Raw genomic sequence first — 22,295 nt, 5'->3', positions numbered from 1 at the left:
ATCAGAATATAGAATGCACCGTATTTGGTGCGAGTGTTGAGGTTCTTCAAGATCATTAACATGTCAGGCCGCTGAAAGATGGGAACTCATCAGTCTTGTTCATTTCTGTACTCCAGACCCCAAAGAGGGTTTGCCACACCGATGGTACTCATTATATATAGTCGACCTTTGGACAACACAGAAGTTAAGGATGCGGACCCCTGGGGTGCCTGGCTGGCCCAGTCGGTGAAGTGCCTGACTCGGTTTCGGCTCAGGTCATGATTTCACAGTTTTGTCTCTTTTCTCTTTTTTCTTAAAGACCATAGCTCCCAGGGTCCTTGATTCTTGGTGCCACTGCTCTGGGCCTCCCTCCAGCGTGGTGCAGATTCTTCCGAGCCTTCCAAGCAGATGATACACCAAGACTGAAAGTCATACAGACAGTGCTGAGAATGAGGGACACCAGAGTTCAACACCCTCAAAAGACCAACGGTCCAAAAGCCAGGCTGCCCCTCCCCCCGCCGCTGTCTTGCCAAGGGGTCAAGAAGGATGGAGACCAAAGTCGGGGGGGGGGGTAGGTTGCAAATCTGGGACCTTTGCTCATGAAAGCCGTTCCCACTCTCGTGGAGCTTGGGGTGGAGTAAAGGTGGTGGCAGGTTCGGAGTGAATAGGAAACGAGGAAAGAGGGGAAATGCTTACACACAAGGCCATTTGATGAGAATGAGGGGTGCGGCCGATGGTTCAGGAACAGCGCTCACAGGATGGATCTCGATCGGCGGGGCGGCTGTGGGGGTCTAGGGAAACCAGTGTCTGGATGGGCTGGTGCCATCGTGAAGTGCGGGGCTGAGGTGTCTTCACGGGATTCTGGGCTGCAGGGTCTGACCACACCATTGGCGGCTCCTGCCTTTAGTCCCTTGGCATCTCGTGTGCAGGTGGTCAGTGTCCAGAGGGCACTGCAGGCTACACGGAGGAGAGGGAACTACTTCCCTGCCTCTGGCGACGTGGCCTTCCTCCGCAACTCTAAGGGTCTGCTCGGTGACCCCCCCCCCCCCAAATCTGCTATGGCTCAAACGTCACAGAAGTTTATTTCCGCCTCCAGAACGGTTTAGTCCAGCTGGAGGACGCGCCCTCCAGCAAGCTGTGATTCAGGGTCCCAGGAGCCTCCTGTCAGGTGGCTTCTCATTTTTCTGCACCAGGGATTTGTACTCCTGTGTGTCAGCCAGCCGGTCCACAGGAAGGTTTTACGGGCCCGGCCGAGTGGGTGCCTCAGTCCCGCCCCCACGACCACGTCTAACCGGGAAGGAGCCCGGGAGATCACGTCGTCACGCGGCGACGAGAAGACATGGTTCTGATGGTCACCTGCTGGCAGTTCGTGCCGTGGGACGACAGGGAACAACGGAGCGAACGAAACCCCAGCCGGGACCGTTGTCACAGAGCGTGTTAGTGCTGGTTACAGCCTGTGCCTTGTCGCCTTAGGACGGGAAACCTGCCTGGAGACAGGACGGTGTTTGTCAGATGGCCGTCAGCTCTCAGTGCCGACCCGTTACTGGCAGAAGCAGCCGCAGAGGAAGAAAGCAGAAGCTGTCGTCTAAATCCTGAGCAGCTCAGGGTCCAAGGGGCACCCTGCTCAAAAGAGCAGGACCCAGCAGGGTGAGCAGGCTTAGCCACAGCAGGAGGGGGCCCAGGGACAGCTGTTTCAGATGAGACTTACGTGGTGTCAACCCGGGGCCTGCTAAACGCTCCCCTGGTGGCCTTATGTGTCATACTGAAGGTTGTGGCCATTCTCTTTGGGGAGCTGCCTGGGGGGGGGGGGCGGTTCTTCCAAAGGGGGCCTCGTGGGGCCTGGTGTGGCAGGTGCACAGGCCCAGATAAAGAACCCAGAGGGAGCCTGCTTGGTTGCTAAGTGACCCCTCCTAAAACCAGAGGCAGAAGTGGCTGTGACCGGAACCCCACCACCCCGCACACCCCGCTGCCCCCCTGCACTGCTGACCCCCAGCCCCACATTCCTGCACGTCCACAGCCTCTCTGACTGGCTTTCTCCCAGTCCCTCTCGGCCTTTCTCTGAGCAGTGGGGAGGCCAGGGTCATGGTCGTTGTGCTCAGACAGACCGGGGAGGCCAGGGTCATGGTCCTTGTGCTCAGACAGACCGGCACTGCCGTGGGGAGTGAGCACCACCAGCAACGGGGCCTGGCCACCCTGCTCCAGGCTGGTGCTCGGGAACGGCCTCATCCTTCCGGAACTTCACCTCCAATCTGCAGTGCCCCCGGCCCGGAACCCAGAAGCTTCTCTCTACCGATAAACTTATTATACTTCTGCTCCTGTGCCCCTGACCTGATCGTCACCTTTGGGCTTCAGGGTCCATCCTGGCCCGTTTTGTAATACGAGGCACCAGGGGGGAGACATAGGCCCCCAGCACCAACAGCCAGCAGACTGCTCACTGCCTCTGGCTGCGTTCCTGCCCTGTCCCAACATCTTAGGCCGCCGTTCTCATCGGCAGGCGACCGGCAGTTGCCTGGGCTTTGTTTTCCACGACGTCCCAACTTTATCAGGTTTCAGGCCAAAGAAGGGGATATTTTATAATTTTTAAGGGATGATGTCATGAGCAAATAATGACAACAATGGCTACCCTATGTCGAGTGTTCCCTTTGTTTTAGATATTTATTTTTTGGTCTCTGAAATGACCCTTTAAAGTGGCTATTCGGCTTTTTCTCATTTTCTGGAATTAGCACCTGCAGCTTGAAGGCCGGGCCGCAGGGAAACAAGGCCTCGAGGCTGGTCCGAGCGTCCACCTTCCCAGCCACACAGTTCGGCTCCCCTTTGCTGGCGGATGCGCTCGGCCGACTCCTCCCTGCCCGACAGCCGCGGCTGGGGTTTCCCTCTCGAGGCGCCCCGGAGACCTGGGGTCTGGGGCTGGGGGCTCTCAGGAGGGCTGGGGATTTCGGGAGAGGAGGGTCCTGCACAACCCTCCCATCCTTCCTTCTGGTTTGTGGCGCACTACCGCCCCCTACTGGCAGTTTTCTTTCTTCTCTCGGGTCGCTTAAGCAAAATATCTTCCCATTTATTATAATAGCTGTCATATCGCAATGGCAACTTGCTCAAGAAGATGTGACTAACCTCCCTCATAGTTGTTGTTTTGTTTGAATCGCCCTTGCTGGCATTCATATTGTCCATGATGTGTTATAATCATCATGATTATCAGGGCCCCTGTCTCCGGCCCACCTCTTCCTCATGACCACACCGTCCCCCACCCTTCCCTCTCCCGGTCACCTGTGCACCTCCGATGGGGAGTGGCCCTGTCCCCACCAAGTCCTGCAGTCCTCCATCAAGACTTCCCTGAAGACGGGGCAGGACCCAGGGGTGATGTTCTTTCAAGACCTAGGCCCCACAGACGCATCTGGAAGAATCCCTAAGGTGCCAACCACGAGGAACCTCAATCATTCTACGTCTTTTGGGTGTGTGTGAATTTCAAAGACATGGCCTTTTGGGCAGAACGACTGGATGAAGGACCCCCTTCCTCCAGGTTGGATACAGACTCTTGCCAAGGAGACTGGCATGGAATCTGGCACAGGTCCAATGTCAGCCCTCACGTTTTCCCTCGACTGGGTGCCACTGTGCAGTGCACTGACTGCACAACTGTATGTGTCGACCCCGAAAGCTGCTGCTGCTCCAAGGCCCTGACATGGAAAAATATTTGACATTTGTATCCCCAGTGGTTACTGCCCTGGCTAGAAGACCCTGAGGACTCGATGTCATAACAGAGGCTCCTTTTATTAAGGTTCACCGTGTGTTAAAGTCTGATTGATGCTTGCTTTAGCTCCTTTAACTCCGGGCCTCTGCAGCCGGCCATTGCCCCCACTTCCAGGGCTCATGCTTCTTGTTGTGCCCGCTTAGACTGGGCCCCTGAGATTTCTCTTTATTTCCTCTCTGAACCAGGTGGAATCTGTCTTTAAGGACAGGGAAGCTGTCCACCCGTGCCCATTGCATGGTTTGACTCTTCACTCAGACTTGTCTTGTCGTTTTCTTTTTTTCCCCGCAGCACTGGCTGCCAGGGCAGGACAATGAACCCTGTTGACGGACCTTTTACCGTGAACCTGATGCAGTAATTCATTCACGCTTCACATCGATCCTTTGAGGGAGCGATTGTCAGCCGCCTTTTGTACCTACACAAATTGAAGCGGGGGAAAGCTTCCAGCTCCCCCAGGCCCCCCAGCCAGAGCCCAGCCCCAGGAACCCTGACCCCCAGGGGCTGGTTCACCACTGCTGCACCCGGCCATGGCCTCATCATCTGCCGGCAGGGAAGTTTTCAGGACGGACCTCTCCTTTCTTTGGAGGTCCTTCGAGTAGGAAGTATGAGGGTGAGGAGAAGAAGAGTCAGCTAAAAGGGGCACAGTGTGCACTCGGCCAGGGTGACCCGGACACAGGTGCCCGCTGCGCCACCCCGATCACGTGGCTTGGGGCAAGTGACCGAGCCTTTCCCTGCCTCGGCATGTTCATCTGTAAAGTGGGATTGGTGATGAATGGTACCTCGGTGATACGGCACTGGCACTGTCGTGAGGGGTGGGCAAATCCGGGTCTTGTGCTGACGACAGGGTCCGGCCCATATTGAAGGCCTGCTAAGCGGCTAATTGCCCCTCTTGTTACCATTATTATGGACGTAACCCTCCCTGCGGATGTCACCTCATGGCCTGGCAGCTCCTATGAGGGTATCTTGTGCCCTCTGGTGTCTTTGGTATGATGCCTGGCCTGCCAGTCTATGGGGATGAAGACCTTGCCCTGGGTCAATGACAAAGGTGTCGTTGCCCCCACGTGTGTAAAGAATGTAATTTCATTAGAAACCCCCGTAGGTCCCCAAATGCCCGCTGTCCACTCAGCAGTGCTGTGGCCTTTCTCCTCAACGTGGTGTTCCTCTGGATCGTTTTGCAAGACGGTGGTCCCCAAGAGGCCGGCAGGCCACCCGTGGTTCTTGAAAAAGAGCCCCCCCCCGCACCCCCAAACCACACAGCTCACCGCCAACTCTGGAAGCTGATATCCTTGAGTATTCCTGCCGAGTTCTGTGGCTCCAGTCATGCAGATTCTTGTGCTCATCCTCAGATTAGCTTTCTAGGTGTGCAAAATGGCTTGGTGCTGATCCCGCTGCATTTCGGGGAGGAGAGAAGCAGAGAACTTTCCCGCGGCACCGTCATCTCGGCCCCTCCCCCTTGAGTAGTCCTTCAATACATTCGGTTTCCACTCTGGGCTCAGGCGCCGAGGAGGCAGCAGTTACCACAATCCACCACTAGAGGGTGCCCCACAGCCACCTCTTAATGTCGCCCAACCCCCTCCTTCGCCGCAGGCCCCCTCTTCCACGCTGGAGACCAAGGTTTCAAGACCTTTCTCCCCGGAAAGTAAACTGCACACGAGGATGTGACCTACTGTCCTATTCTAATTGTGCACATTTTAAAAGCCTGCAAGTCTGTGGTCTCCTTTTCATTTCACTTCTTAATTGTTCATGTCCTTGCGGTACTCTGCCCTCCAGGGAAGGCTTGGAAAAATGGGTTTGGGAAACAGTTATTAATAACCAATAATTAATAACCGCGTGCCAGGTAGTGCAATAAACACTTTTTATTCACTACCACAGCCCCGTGAGGGGCAGATGCCGTTAGGCTCTTTTCCTTTGTGATTCCTGAACTCAATTTTTTTTTTTTTTTTATGAAGGAAAACTTTATAACGAAACATTTTTTTTTTCTTTAGGAAAAATTGTAAATATGCAGATACTTGGACTTTTCAATGTGGCATTTTCCCAAGTAAACATCCTGAGGAGGCAGTGTAAAAAGCCATGTGATAAATGACTACTCATTACCCAATAACGAATTATAGGTTTTATTTAGTGACCAACAGCGTTCTTTCCAGGCATATTGTGGAAGCATGGGAACGGCAAGGGTGATGTTAGATTTCTTAGATTACTGTTATTCTAGCCACACTTTCCAGGGCTCTTCATTCTTCCTTGCATTTCCATGCTTCCAATGGAGATTATTATTTTTTCTGTCTAAAGAATAGTCTTTAGCCTGTGTATGCCAGAAACCAATTTTCTCAGGTTTTGATGTCTGGAACTATTTTGAATTTACCTCAATTTTTTTTTAAGGTGGTTTTTTGTTGTTTAATTTTAAGTAATCTCTACACCCAACGTGGGGCTCAAACTCACACGCTTCTTTTTACGCCTTGTGGTTTACTGCTAAAACTCACCGTCTTAGCGTTTAATTCCTTGCGCATTTAATCACGATTATGTAAAGATGCGCATTTGAAGCCTTCACCATGCGCCTGGATCTCCTGTGGGTCAGTTTCTGTGGTCTGGTTGTGGAGGCCAAGGCCATGGCTGTTGTCTGTCTCAGACTGATATGTTATCCCCCCAGCCCAGAGCGCCAACAGGCCTTACTGCCTGTACAATTTCAAGTCTCTTAGGCCCTCACTAATTTCTTCTAATATTATACTCAGATGGTTTCCGATTGGTTTATATTTCCAAAACTTGTTGTCATTTCAATTTAAAGTATCTTTGCCAGGGGCGCCTGGGTGGCTCAATCGGTTGGGCCTCCGACTTACGGCCTAGGTCATGATCTCTCCGTTCCCAAGTTCGAGCCCCACGTCAGGCTCTGTGCTGACAGCTCGGAGCCCGGAGCCTGTTTCAGATTCTGCGTCTCCCTCTCTCTCTCTCTGCTCCTCCCCCACTCACACTCCGTCTCTCTCTCTCTCTCTCTCAAAAATAAATAAATGTTGAAGTATCTTTGCCAAGGGCCAAATGGAAGGACAGGGCAACTAAAGGGTTTTGCCTAATTTCACACGGCAGTCGGTGACTCCAGTGGGCATTGGTTAATTTTTCTTCAGCTCAGTATGTCAAAGCCCATCCTATGTTTGGAGAACAGGAGTCAGGGCCTGGCCTCTTCTCTCTGTACAAACACATGACCTACTCTTGGTCAGTTCCCACCAGGACTTGGCATCTAGAGTGAGTGAGGCAGAGGGTAGGGGACCGCACAGACTTCATCCCAGCGCTGGTGACGGAGGTGGTCACACTGATTCTGATCCAGTAGCAGGAGCCACGGCATCCCTGTCAGATTCGTCCCTGTGCATGATTTCGGCGGTCCTGGTAGTCACCCGACCTGGCCCTTTGGTTCCCTTTCAATTCTGTGAGTTATCTGACACCCTTTCAATCCATCCTTGTTCTGCGTAAGCTAACCAGAGCGGGTTTTTATTGTTTGCAACCGTGGGTCGTGACTAATTCGGGGGCCAAGCAGTTGAGAACCTGAGGGGGCCAGGGGGCTGCTCCTTCCTCTGCTGCAGCCTCAGCTGAGAGACGGCTGTGTTTCAGACCCAGAAACCTGGCGTGATTCGGGCTCCTGCCCAGGGAGGCTACAACGGATGCTGAACAATGCTTCAGGGTACTCACTAAATTGTGTGCAATTTTCCTGAAAAAGTAAAATAATAATTTAGGCCCTTTAACAGGCTTGCAAGGACTCATTAGGGAGAGAACAATGAGAAACAAATTAGGGAGAGAACAATGCATGGAATACGGTTGACACGGACGGAGGCTGGGCCTGTGCCCCGACCTGGCTTGGCCGGCCCGGTGGACTGAGCCTGGCCTGGGCAACCGTGGACGAAGCCGTGGAGTTCCCCTCGTCAAGGCCTCCCCTCCTGGGAAGCTTCTCTGGGTCTTTTCCAACGCCTTTGTGGAGATCAGTGTTCTTGGGGCAGCCGGGTTCTGGTAGCTCCTCCAGCCGGGGACCTGGCTCAGCTCCTGATCCTGAACCTGACCCTCGGCCGCCCTGCACCTGTCTGGCTACCCCATAAAGAGTGCTAAACTCAGTCCCCATTGCTGGGAGGATTGAGGACTGCGATATTCATCGCCGATGTCTCTGTTCTGTCTCTCCATCCGGGCTGTGAGTTCCAGGAGCTCAGGGCCAATTCTTACATCTCTTCAGTGGGTTTTAATCAATGTTCTTTGGCAGTGATGTGATCTGCTTCCTCCTTCTCCTCTTTGCTGACGCTTGCTTCCAAACTGCCATGCTTGGGGCGCCTGGGTGGCTCCGTCGGTCGAGCGGCCGACTTCGGCTCAGGTCACGATCTCGCGGTCCGTGAGTTTGAGCCCCGCGTCGGGCTCTGGGCTGATGGCTCGGAGCCTGGAGCTTGCTTCCGATTCTGTGTCTCCCTCTCTCTCTGCCCCTCCCCCGTTCATGCTCTGTCCCTCTCTGTCCCCAAAATAAATAAACGTTAAAACAAACAAACAAACAAACAAATTGCCATGCTACTGGGCAGGTGGATCCAACTGGAAGAGTACATGTGAGGCCAGAATGTTGCTTCCCGTCGAAGTTCTGAGGTTGGGGATGGCAGGGAGAGCAGGGCTTCGCAGGTGGATGGGTACGTCTTGTCCTTTTTCTTTCTATCTGGCCAGTTCCTGGCTTCATGCTGCTGCATGCACATCGGTTGCTATGTCCTCGACGGTCTGCACGTTGATGGTATACCTTGAAGATTCTGGCATATGCCCCACATACTCCAGAAGCAAGCTGGGGGCGTTCTCCCGCCTGCGCCCTGGTATTCACACAAGCCTGGGCTTCTCGTCCAGCTTTTCCATGCCGGTACCTTTAAGGCCAGGGGAGAGTGCATGGAAGCCAACATTAGTCTTCTAACAGGTTCCCCACCTTCACTCTTTCCCGAGGTTGCTATTTAAAGCATAAACCGGATCAAATAGCCCCACTGTTGAAAGCTTTTCCAAGGCTTCCTGTCATCCTGGCTTTTTTATAAAAGCCTGTAGAGGCTGGCTTCTTTCTACCTCTCTGTTGCCATTTTGCACCTTTTATCTCCTTGCTCACGACTCTCCGGCCACGCTGGCCTCCTTTCTACTTTTTGAACTCTTCAAACCTCAGGCCCTTTGCACTTGCTGTTTTCTATGCCTGGAACACCACCCACAGGTCATCTTACATCTTGTTGCTTTGTGTTGTCATTCAGCTCTCGGTTCAAATGTCACCTCTTCCCTGACTGTTTGTCTAATTCTGCCCTCCCTTCTTCTGGTCACTGTCTATACTTTGCTCAATTTTATTTTCTTTACAACACTTACCTTTCCCTAAGTTTATCTTATTCACTTATTTACACACCTAGAACCATGCCTGGTGCCTAGTTATTCACTGATAAAATTTTATTTGATAGACGGATCAGGGAAAAGACTAGTGGGAGATGTTTTTAATGTCCGTAGCCACATTTTAAAAATTTAACATGAAATCGTCAGCCCACTTGAGAACATTTATGTTCGTTTACTCTAAAACTATACTTTAAATTACCTATGGAGTGAAAATGCCTGGTGTATGGCAAATTGAGAACATTAATTATTCAACAAATGAACAAATTCACTATTGAATGAATGAATGAAAGAATGAATGAGAAGTTGATGCTCCAGAGAAGTGCACCATTTTAATCTTGTGGCATCTGGCATTTCCTGGCACGATGCTGGGTACACAGACCCAAGAAGAACACAGTCTTGGGAACTCGAAGGGAACATGATGCTCGGTTAGTTTCTCTCCTCCTTATGGAGAAAGAAGAATTTTCTGAGTCACAGAATGCTTCCCAAAGCCAACGGAAGCAAGACTTTCCAATTGTTGTCTCCTTGGGATTTCACACCTCTCTAGGAGTTCAGATAACTGAGGACTAGGTTCATGATCATTACCATCAGAAACCCAGACCTCCCAGAGAACAGAAGGAACAAAATTTCAGCCCCTGCAAGAGCATTCACGGCAATCCCTCCCTCCCTAGGTGAGCAAATCTGAAGGAGGCCCCCTTCATGGTCTCTGCCCCAGTGCGTTTTCTAGCCAAATTTCCATCTCCTGCACTGCATCGGCTGCCTTTTGGATTATTTTCAAGAAAATAACACCTTCCAGGCTGATTGGCCCCTTGCATCCGCATCCTTTGGGCGGTCCTTCCTCCTAGGCGTATGTTCAAGAAACCTCTCCATGCAGATTATTGGCATAATGTTAAATAGAATCAGACAAGAGAAATGTTGGGGAAAAAAATCAGTTTGTGTCCTTAATCAACTGGAAATGCCTCTTATCTTTTTAGTTAGATGCAGTCTTTCTCAATTTGCAACTTCTCATTTATAGATTTTTATAGCTTTTCGGAGACAATTTTCTATGGGTTTTTTGCATTTAAAAAAATGTTTATTATTTTGGGAGAGAGAGCGCGAGCGCGCACAAGCAGAAGAGGGACGGGGAAGGAGGGTAGAGAATCCCAGGAAGGCTCTGTGTTGTCAGTGCAGAGCCTGAAGTGGGGCTCTATCTCACGAACCTGTGAGATCATGACCTGAGCCAAAACCAAGGGTCAGATAGATGCTCAACCAACTGAGCCACCCAGGTGTCCTGGTCTTTTGCATTTCTGTGTGTCTTATTAGCAGAGGCAATGATGGTCTTTGTTCTGGATGAGTTTTCAAGGAGGTTTATATAGCAAACAACTTTGAAAGGTAGAAAAAGTTGGGGGAGGCACAACGCAGATTATTTTCCTGACCAGTCTCTATCCAAGGAAGAGTTTGGGCAGGTTTGTCAGGAACCTCTTGTAGGATTGAGGGTTTCCTAACTAACAGGGCTCCTGAGCTGTGACAAAGACCCACTGTGAATTCACCACTCACTGGACTGCTACACAGTGCCCTATGAACTTCAGGGTGTGTGCAGGGGAACATGCTATTGATGTGCCATGACTAATAAAGTCCTTTGTCTCTGACCCAGGAGTCTCATGTCTTCTACCCACATCCATAGAACTGCGACAGCTAATTTAATGGGAAAGCAAGGTAAAATCTCAGACCCTTCTTGACACGCCTCTGGTCTATATGCTGTAGCTTAACTATGAGTATATATTAGTAGTCTACATTACACATACAACCGCACTGAATTTCAAGTAAACACGTCTTGTCTCCTCAAGGGCAAGCAGGTCGCACTCTCCAAATTATCTGATAAATATGGCATATGTGGTAAGTGCCCTGTATCTCCTTGCTGTCATTTCATCTTTTGGATGGTCTGAAGTTGGGTATTTGCCTCTGCTACATCCACAAAGACCACCACCGAATGTTGACTCTATGGTGGTGGTGGTGGTGGGTCTCCCAGTTATTGGGGGTCTCCACATTTAACCTTAGTCCATTTCCCCTCCTACCTGGTGCCATTCCCCACCACCCAGTGAGCCAGACAGCTTGCCAGGTGGATGGCAGGGGGGGACTGTGAATAAGAACAGACCCAGATGAATGGAATGGGAGCCTTAGGGCAAAAGTCAATGAGGGAAATATTGCGACAGGATGGGCTGGGAGGAAACATCAAACCCCAGCTTCAGACAAAGGGCTGATGTCCAGACGTCCAGGAGGTCACTCTGCCTGGGAGATAGAAACTCATTACCCTGGGTATCAAGAATACCAAGAATAGGAGACCTGGGATCTAGGCCAACTCTGGATCCATTCCAGGCTGTCCCTCGGCACGGGACATAGGGCTACAGTGAAACAGAAATGAACCAACACGAGGAAAACACCAAACCCATCTCTGAATCGGGATTTGGCAACTTCTCATTCCTCTTTTCATTGTGTTATACTCTATGGTGCTATAGATAGAAGAGGCAATAATCATGATTTTATACAAACAAAACAAAGCACAATAACTGCTACCAAGTGTAACTCTTGCAAACAGAGAGAGCCAAGCGGGCAGAGGGATGGGCCTCGAGTCTAGAGCCAGAGGTTACTGAGTGTGGGTCTGGGCTCTGCCACCTGTGAACAGAGGGGACTCATTTCCTCACTTCTTAAAAGGGGCATGAGACCATGACCCTGGTCATTGTGTGTGTGAGAGCTCTCAGGCAACTGGGGTGCAGAAGTGGGCGTATTGCAGAAGGTTCAGATGAGGTGGAGGGAGGGGAAAGTTACCCTTCAAGGGGGCTACTGAGGACACTAATGAAGTCCCCTTCTAAAATTGCTTCCCCCAAAATGAGATCCCACACTTCCTGGCTCTCAGTCATAGCAATATTAATAGTAAAAGCCCTGATTTAATAGGTGCTTATGATAAGCCAGATGTTTCACACCTATGTGTTGTTACTTCCAATCTTGAATCATCATGACCTTTGTAATATTTACAACAACTCTGAACTATTCTCATACTTCAAATCAAGAAACTGGTTCTTGAGAAACCTGCCATGCATGGCCAAGGTCATAAATAGAGAGCTTAGAGCTGGCAGTTACACCCCGAGAATGTCTGACTGTGAAGTTGGCTGGAGAGGGAGACGCCACCGTCCTGGGACAGGGAGACGCCACCGTCCTGGGACAGTTCTGCTGCTGTCCAGAGTGGCCCTCAGTAGAAGAACGCAGTTCTCTCCTTGGCAGCCATACACCTCAAATTGGTACCACGGTTCGTTAGAGTGAGAAGTCCTTTTCCATATGTTGTCTATTTAACCCTCACATCCATCCTGCTGGCTGGTTTTATTATTTGCACAGGAAGTAGTGTGGCTCCCAAAGGACTGTGGCAGCAGCAGAGTCTACAAGGAGATGCAGAGGGCACCCAAGAAGCTTTGCCGGGACAGGGGATGGGGGGGAGACCGTGACGTGGCCAGTCACATTGGTGGGGTTATGGATGCTGGGGGGTGGAGAAAGTACCCCAGGGAGGACTGGTCTTTGAGGACAGAACGACAGCATAGTTTTGCCAGCTATGTTCTGTAGGCTAGGTCTGGTCTGGCCCTGCCCCTCTCCCCCAGCTTGGACCTGGCAGAAGCGTGAAGCATGGCAGCCCGTTGCTTGGACCCCTTGACAGAGCAGGTGGAAGGTCCAGGCTCCAAGTAGACTGGAGGGTAACCTGAGGGCCCAAGACATGGTTCTAGAATAGGACCCCAGCAAGACCAACCTCTGACATAATCTTGTTCATTCTTCAGGGGGCTCTAGACCTGCCCTCAGTCCACAGAAGGGCTCAGAAGATACCCAAGGCCACCCTGGAGGCAGGGCAGCCTCATCCACGGGCTCTCAGAGTCTAGGAGCTATGCATTATTATTCTCACTTTACAGACCTGGAGCCTGGGTTTACAGAGGCTATCTTGCCTCTATCTTCCCTTGCCCACAGTGCCATCAACGCTTGGCCAGGAAGGTGAACTGATGTAAGTGGTTAACAGAGAGGAGTACATGTCTCTGACGTGATAGGCGTTCAAGTCTGACTCTAATGGGGGATCCGTGTGGCTTGGTTGAGTCAGGGCAGAAGGCAAGGCTGAGTGAGAGAGGGAAGGCATCCCTAGGCAGCAAACTGGCAGCCTGGGAGAACAGAACAGGCAGATCATAGCAAGGAGCCAAATGGTGCAACTTTACTGATGGTAGAGGGTCTGGAAGTGTGCACAGAGTCAACGCCAGTCTTTCCTGGAGTGAGAGAGCCCGGGGGATGGATGGAGTCATGGGAAAGTGCATTCCCCAGATGTGAAGAATGCAGAGGCAGGACCATTGGCCCAACTGTGGATGGGCTGGGAGCCTGTGAGAAATAGGTTCAAAGTTCCCTCAGAGCTGTGGTTTCGGCTTTGTCCACTGGAATTGCCTGAGCAGCTTTAAACATACTGGTACTTGGATCTTACCCCACAGAGATTCAGATGCGATGGGTCTGGGTTGTGAGTCACCTAATACACTTCTTTAGTATGATGCGATTTGCATCCATCAGCCTTTGTCATGACACATCCTTAGTAAATGGGGGACAGTTGGATGCCAGGGCTCAAGATTGTGGGACCAGGCTTCAGCTTCGTAGGAACAGTTCTAAACTTACGTGCAAAGTAAGTTTGTTTGAAATGCAAAGTTCCCATCTCTGGGCCTAAAGACTTGAAGGCACTAATGTTTCTAGATGGAACCTGGAAAAGGTGTGTCTGACAAACCAACAAACTCCCCAGGTGATTAGGTGACAAATATGATCTGTGGCCCCACATTGAGAAATACTGATTTAGGGGGAGGGGATGAAGGCTGGTGTATTTGGTTTTCTTAAGAACACTCTCAGGCACCCTATCAGCATCCTGGGTGAAGAGAATTTACAGTTTAATGGAAGCTGGAGGGAGGAAAATCAATTCCTAGTGCACCAATCTCAATGTTTGTCTAGAGCGAGTGCCGAGGATGTCCCAAAAGATTTGTCCTCATATATCACAAAACCGCAGGCACCTCCATGCATAGCTTCAGCCCGTCAAGAAGCATTTTACACTCCACAGGCCAAGGCAGCCCCATATCTGGAATGCTGTCAGAAATGCTGAGAGCCTTCCAGAGCCTTCCACCTGAGGTTGGGGGCATGGGGCAGCTGGAATCCTGGCTCACCTTTGCTTGGGCCCCTCGTGGTCTGAGAGGGAAGCTCCAAAGATGGAGGGTTGCCTAGGGGTTCTACCTGAGGGACGTCGTATAGGTGGGATACTCCATGAATACTCCCTCGTCACAACCAGGGTTTCCAAGCTGATTAAAATAGTAGGGATGTGTTCAGGTGCCCTCCTGGACAATAGAAAAATAGGCCCACGCCAAACAAAAGCAGAGACAGATCTGCTTCAGGGAGGAGTCATCTTGTTTTGAGTTAAGAATTAGCATTTTGTTTCCTTGTTTCACTGGGCAATCATTAACCACCCTAACTATGGGGAGAGAGCACATTATCACACATGGTCCTGGGCAAAAGAATGCTGGGCGAAGGGGGATGGACACAGAAGAACGATAAGGGAATCCAGGAGGGGGGCTAGGTAGCCAACCCCACTCAAAGTCTTGGACGTGGCACCTTACTTTCCCCTCATTAAGAGGAGTCATGCTGGCTGTCCCTGCACCATCGGAGGTTAAATAGATCATGCTGTCCACCAACCAACCATTCTGGCTGCAAAGAATGGAGATCAGAAGACCTTTGCTGATGCCACAACCCTTGCTGAAGGATCGAAAGACCATGACGAAGCAACAAAATCTCCTCATGAGCAAACCATGGCTCTCAAGAGGACTGGAGGTATGTTGCAGTGAAGCAGTGTTAAGAAGACATTCAAGAACTGAATGAAGGCTCAAGACGTTGGCCGAGGCACAGCAGGGGTCGGGCAGAGGCTGGCAGCAAGAGAACAAGGAACTTCATATATCACTGGAGGAACATCAGTAGGCTTTGGGACTTACAAGGAGCAAGTACTGAGAGCAGTACTTGTTCAGGTGTTCAGGTTGCTAATGGCTAGTTGAAAGGATGACCTTGGTATAATAAGGAAATTTAATGAGCATCATTCTAAGATATTACGAGCCCAGGCTGACCAGGTAACGGAAATAGCAGCCGTAATGAGGAAAGCCATTGAGATTGGTGAACATCAGGGTGGCAGGAAGTCAACATAAATAGGAAACCAAGGATTTAAGAGAAATCCTTCAAGGGGCGCCCAGGTGGCTCAGTCGGTTAAGCGGCCGACTTTGGTTCAGGTCATGATCTCACAGTTCGTGAGTTCCAGCCCCGCATTGGGCTCTGTGCTGACAGCTCACAGCCTGGAACCTGCTTCGGATTCTGTGTCTCCCTCTCTCTTTGTTCCTCTCCTGCTTGCGCGTGCGCTCTCTCTCAAAAATAAAGACTAAAAAAAAATTTTTTTTAAGAGAAATCCTTCAAACTCAAGATTCACGTTTTAGCCTCCTAAAAGATGATGCATAAGAAAGTAGACTCTTTGTTAAGTGTCAGTCTATGTCAATTCTTGTCTGAGCCTGAGAAGAGCTGGACGTATCTGTGATTAATGGAACGGATTGGAGTGGATTAATGGAATTAATGGATTCATGGATGGAATAATAATGACTGATAAGAAATCACCCTCTGAATCATTTATTACTTTTAGATTATGTATAATACACTGGCAAATGGCATTTTTAAAGGGTTGCATATGCATATATGTATGTATGCATATGCATAGTAAATAAACTTATTTTCATTAAAATATAATTTAAAAAAATTTTTTAATGTTTATTTAGTTTTGAGAGAGGAAGAGAGACAAAGCACAAGTGGGGAGGGGGCAGAGAGAGAGGGAGACACAGAATGAGAAGCCAGCTCCAGGCTCTGCACTGACAGCAGAGAGCCTGATGCAGGGCTCGAACTCACGAATTGAGAAATCGTGACCTGAGCCGAGGTCAGACGCTTAACCGACTGAGCCACCCAGGTGCCCCGAATTTAAAAGCAATTCAATAGGTGCATAGGTGAGAAGTTCTCATGATGATATCACAGGGCAACTGCATGTTTACTTATTGAGGGATTGCTGTTTTCCAAAGTAGCTGCACCATTTTATATTCTCATCAGCATTGTAGGAGAGTTTCAATCTCTCCACATTCTTGTTATTGTCTCTTTTTTTATTATAACCATCTTATTAAGTGTGAAGAGGTACCTCACTGAGGTTTTGATTAGCATTTCCTTAATGATTAATAATATTATGCATCTTTTCATGTACATATTGACCTTCTTCATATATCTCTTTGGAGACGTGTTTGTTCATATCCTTCGCCCATTTATTAAAAAAATTTTTTTAAATGTTTGTTTATTTTGAGAGAGAGAGAGAGAGAGACAGAGAATGAGCAGGGGAGGGGCAAAGAGAGAAGAAGACACAAAATCTGAAACAGGTTCCAGACTCTGAGCCATCAGTACAGAGCCTGACGTGGGGCTCAAACCCACGAGTCAGATCATGACCTGAGCCAAAGTCAGACGCTCAACCGACTGAGCCACCCAGGCACCCCTCCTCTGCCCATTTTTGAAGTGGCATATGATTTTGATGAACAAATTCATCTTCTTGTTATTGAGTTGTAAGAATTCTTTACATATTCTGGATACAAGTCCATTAAGAAGTGATTTGCAAGTATTGTCTCTGAATCCATGGGCTGTCTTTTTTCTCTCTCTCTCTCTCTCTCTTCTTTCTGATTGTATTTCAAGTTCTCTCCAAAACAAGGCCTTAGGAACCCCCAGCTTCCAAGTATACCCCTGGGCTTGGTCCACTGCTGTCTTGAATTCATGTTTGGGTATTCATCCACCAACATTAAACCCCAGGATAAGAGATGTGACAAAGCAGGACCCCCCTCTATGGCAGGAGTCCTTTGCTGATTTCAGAAGTGCCAGTGGCAGCCAATATGGAAAACACACTGGAACTTTCCCTTGGAGCTGGGCTGTGATGGGAAGCCGATGGAAGAAGACGCTAGGGACGTCATCATCTTTTCCCTGACCCATTCCCTGCAGCTTCTGAAGACATAGCAGAAAACAATATTCTTTGAAGGTACTGTATAAGAATTCCCCAAAGCAAAAACGCATGCTTCCAACTCACTGTTTCAGAAAATCGGGGTCTAGTTCAGCTGCTGAATGAGCCGACTGATGTGTTCACCTTGAGAGCCAGGTGAGCCCATCCTCTTGAGGAAGGCCCCTCTGTTCTCCATAGCATGATGGGCCACTGAGAGATGGACAGGTTGCAAGAGACCTGAGGTTACCTGGAAACTATTCCCTGAAAAGGCAATCTCATGACTGAGGTTTTCTAAACAAATAACACCAAACTTTCCCAGGTGCTCCCCTGGGAAAATAGATCACTGTAATCTATCAGAGAGATGCTTTTATTCTTGACCTTGGCTCATCTACGTTTCAAGATGAGTTCTCAGACAGACTTCAGATTTGGAAATCCCCGGGTCACATAAGGTTCCACTATCTGTAGCGTTTTTATGGTCTGGGGGATCACTTTGACAAGACATCACTTGTCTTTGACAAGACATCACTGATGAAGACATCATTGAAGATCTTCTTCAAGGGGAAGGCTTGCAATGAGCCTCCGCACCAGTAAAATCACCCCATTAACCCTCTGGATGCAACAACAAAGGCCACAGGATGCTTATCTGGCACTTGGAAGACATGAAGCTTCACTTTTAGTCATCATCTTCGGTGCGCCTTGTCACGTTATTGCTGCCAGGAATTGTGTAGCAACAATCCCAGTCACTTAAACTTGACCTCTTTCCTTTTTCCCTTCTTCTGCTCCTCCTTTTTCAAAAGTGTCTGCTTTGCTTGAGTGGCTTTGAAGGCTTGGTAAGCCTTCCTTTTTTTTTTTCTTTTTTCAGATTTTCTAGAACCAAAGGGATCTTGCTTCTTCGCTCTTGCTCTGCCGTCTTTCCCTTTTTGTACTTTCTTGTTGGTATTGTTTGAATTATAAATGTTTTTAGTTTTGATGAGGTCCAATGTACCTACTTCTTTTGTTTCTTGTGCTTTTAGTGTCATATTTAGGAAAACATTGCCAAACCCAGGTCATTAAGGCTTACTCTTGTGCTTTCTTGTAAGGGTTTTATAGTTCTAGCTCATACATTTAGGTCTATGATCTCTTTTTTTTTAATTTTTTTATTTATATTTGAGAGAGAAAGAGAGACAGAGAGAGTGCACACAAGCAGGGGAGGAGCAGAGAGAGAGAGAGAGAGAGAGAGAGAGAGAGAGAGAAGGAATCTGAAACAATCCAAGCTGTCAGCACAGAGCCCAATGCAGGGCTTGAACTCATGAGCTGTGAGATCATGGCTTGAGCCAAAGTCAGACGCTTAACTGACTGAGCCACCCAGGTGCCCCTCTAACGATCTCTTTTTGAGTTGATTCTTTGTGTATGGTGTGAGGTAAGGGTCCAAGGTCATTCCTTTGTATATGGATACCAAGTTGCTTCAGCATTATTGTGGAAAAGACTATTCTTTCCCCCAATGAATTATCTTGTCATTTTTGTCAAAAGCACATTGGCCATAAACGTAAGGGCTTATTTCTGGACTCTCAGTTCTAGTCTATTAATGTGTCTGTCCTTATACCAGTAGAGCATTGTCTTGATCGCGACAGCTTTGTAGTAAGTTTTGAAATCAGGAAATGTCAGTCCTCCCAACCAGCTGTTCTTTTCATGATTATTTTGGCTCTTTGGGCCCATATGACTTCTAGGATCAGTTTGTCAATTTCTTCAAGAAAAGCCAGCTAGGATTTTGCATCGGTAGAGTAATTTGGGAAATATTGCCATTTTAACAATGTTAAGTCTCAACATCTTACCTTTGACAGAATCATTGAGTACACCTGTTTATCACTGGTGACCTATTACCTCAAGGAAGGAAGGAGACAGAGCACAAACCTAGTATCTTCCTTTCATCTACATTCAGATTATGACACTGAGAAAGCTATGGAGACGCCACCTTTGAAGCAAACAGATTGTGCTTTGATTTTTAAAAGAAACTGAGAAAGATTGATGGAAAATCTTCAGCCTTTTAAGTGTCTCCATCAGTTTTTTTTGGGGGGGAGCTGTTTTTGTTCTTTAGCTCCCATCTGTGTCTGAACGGTGCTAGTTTTTCCAGAAAGAAAGATAATGGGCAGACTCTGGTCGTCCTCAGTGGTTGGTAATAAAGAACCACTGGCACCCTGGCAGGACAGTACTGAAGATGGAACTGTGACTCTCTGTTTTATTTTTTTTAATGTTTACTTATTTTTGAGACAATGCGAGAGACAGAGTGCGAGCAGGGGAGGGGCAGAGAGAGAAGGAGACACAGAATCCGAAGCAGGCTCTGGGCTCCGAGCTGTCAGCACAGAGCCCAACGCGGGGCTCGAACCCACGAACTGTGAGATCGTGACCTGAGCCGAAGTCGGCCGCTCAACCGACTGAGCCACCCAGGAGCCCCCTCTGTTTTATTTTTTAATCCAGACACTGTGGTGTGTTACTCGTCTGTTACAGGTCAACGTGTGTAGCTCCCGGGAGAAAATTGCTTCTCCCTGAAAACTCGTTGGCCCTGGATACAAATAAGCAGCCTGCTGGAGTGAGGCTGAAAACTCGAGTGGAGGTTAAGAGCATGAGTCCATCTGAGCCCCCCACTTGGGTGAGCAGGGGGTAGGTATAGCTGGTACACCGCAGGGGGAGAGATAATCTGCTCTCCCTGCACCTTAACGACACAAGACTCTGAGACACAAGAGGTGCGAATTTGGTTGAGTTTGTAGAAGCCACAGTTCCTAACCCCATCTGGAGGTGTTGATGTTTTTGTCTCGGGCTTGCCAGTGTCCGTTCAATCCAGGCACAGACCTTTCCTCCTCACGTGCCCTCCTCCCCAAAGCCAACCACCTTGTAATTCTTAGAATGGGAACTTCTTACCCGGGCTCTGCACCGGGAGCCCTTTGACCTTTTCATCTCTCAGCTGGGTAGCTGATGGTGGAGATGCTTCCAGGAAGCCCCCTCTGAGACTTACTCCAGGCCCCTCAGAGGGCTTGGCGAGGAGGCAATGAGGTCGAGAACTAATGAGATGCTGGAAGCCTATCTGTAGTCTTTGGGTGCAAGTCTTTGGGTGTAGTCTTTGGGTCCCCTCGGGGACCAGAGTCAGGGCCTGTATGGTCACCATTCTTGGTTCCACTCCAAGGGTCTCAGTCTGAGCTGAGGATTTGGGATCTAGCCACACACGCTCTCTTGAGAATTTTTAAATGCCCTCATCGTCCCAATAACCAGATGTGTTGTCAACAGAGTGATTTACACACCACCAGACGATTACCTTCTTTTCCTCTTTGGAAGTGGGATCTAGGAAGAAGGGCCAGACCCATCAGGGAAGGTCTGAGGGTCAGGCGGTTGGGGTCTGGCTTTCTGGAAGCCACCGCAGTGCTCCCTGGGCACCTCAACTGCACATTCAAAGGTGGGAGCACCAGCCCATTGAGGAACACTGGTCCCTGGAAGTGTGCTGCAGTCGGGTAGACCAGGTGTCTGATCAGGGTTGGGAAGCAGGGTCCTCAGTGAGAGGGAGCAACTATGAGGTTCCACTAAAGTAGAGATTTTGGGTGTGTCTTTCCAGTTGCCGACCAGTAAGGAGACTGAGCATTGGTTGAACGGACGTTAAAATTTTTTTTTTAATCTGTACCTGTTTTCATAAAACCAAGAGTTACTTAGGGAAGATCAGACTGGCTACTCCATACACAGTGAGCCATGACCAGGCACTGGGTTCTGTTCCAATCACAGGGCAACGGTGGTGATAAAGAGAAACAGCCCCTGCTCTCACGGGCTGGTGGTTGTCGAAGGTAGAGAAACGGTAAAGAAAACAGGGGGTTCCTGTAGAATTGTCTCACTGAATCCCCGTGAGGGGAGAAGTCCCATCCTCCAAATGCACACAGGGAAGCTGAGACTTCAAGAGGCCAGGTTAACCACCTAGACCGTGTGGAAAATTATTGGTGCCATCTAATTCAATTCCGGGTCATCTGACTCCAGATCCCATGTTCTTTCCAGAACCTCCCTCCAGCCCTTCATTTTACAAATGGTCTCCGAATGCTCTCCGAAACCCAGACACTTCCACGGGGCTGTGTGTGGAGAAGCTGTTTCTGTTTATCTTCCTCGCGGGAGTGGGTAACGGTGGGCCTGCCAATGCTCTTCTAAAAGGGAAGTCAGGCAGCTAGGCCTTGTTCCAAGGTCAGGGCCCCAAGGAGAAAGTCCTTCCACCCCAAGGGCGCTCCAGCACTTCTCCGGCTGTGCCTGGCTGGCTCCCTCCTGCCACCTCCCTGCCTGACTGACGATGGCTCTCAGGGTCCCAGCTGTCCCCATGACACCCTGAGGGTCGCTGCTATTTTTAAACCCTTTGAATCTGACAGGTGAAGAATTGTCGTCATTTTCACACTGAATAACATTCATTATTCCTTATCTGTGGTGAAAGACCCAACTGGCTACCCGGGTCCTTCCTTCTAAACCAAGCCAAGGAGGCCCTTTTAACACTGAGAGGGAAGAGCCCCCGGTCTTACACCTGCAGACGTGTGACAATAAAAGGAGGAGGGGCCTCTCTGTTGGGGGGGAGGGGAAGGGCTCCGCTGACTCAGGGGGAGGGCCCTGAGTCCTGCCCAAGAAAGAACCGGGCTTAGAGAATATCTACGGCTGTCGCATCAGCAGCTGGGAATTATCCTCTGTGTCTCGAACATGCTCGCGGGATGAGGAGGATGACTCCACAGAATAATAAGGGTTCTTCAGTTCAGTGTGGCTGGGACAGAGGAAAATCACGTGTCTAAGGGGTCTGCAAGCCCGCACGTGTCTCATGCCCCACATCTGAGTGGCTTCCTCTTGCCCACCGCTCATGAGGCACAAACCAAGCCACCTCCCAGTAAGTGTGTGTGAGATCGTCAGGAGCCCACCTGACCAGGTGGGAGAAGTCACCCATCGGGGACCTGCCGGTCCCCTGTGGCCGGCCTGGGCAGCCCGGATGGAGAGCCCTTGCTGCAGCCGAGTGGGGCGCCGAATTCAACTCCTGGCCCTACTTTTCCGAGAGTGGGGCTTTGGCCGGGTGTCCCTAACACCCCAGCTCTCCTGTCTCCGGCCGGAGACTCAGTTCACACAAATGGTTGACATCGGCTTTCATCTACGCCGGGGGCCCCG

General features: G+C 49.7%; 1 pseudogene; it reads right to left on the bottom strand.

Annotated features, from left to right (window-relative positions):
* Positions 1 to 17,262: 17,262 nt before the first annotated feature.
* On the bottom strand, positions 17,263 to 22,080 carry LOC122228820 (annotated as a pseudogene).
* Between the last annotated feature and the right edge of the window lie 215 nt (positions 22,081 to 22,295).

The sequence above is a fragment of the Panthera leo genome, chromosome A1, assembly GCF_018350215.1.
Source record: "Panthera leo isolate Ple1 chromosome A1, P.leo_Ple1_pat1.1, whole genome shotgun sequence".
NCBI lineage: Eukaryota > Metazoa > Chordata > Mammalia > Carnivora > Felidae > Panthera > Panthera leo.
Note: the sequence above shows the minus strand (reverse complement) of the source record. Positions and strands in the feature narration are given on the sequence as shown.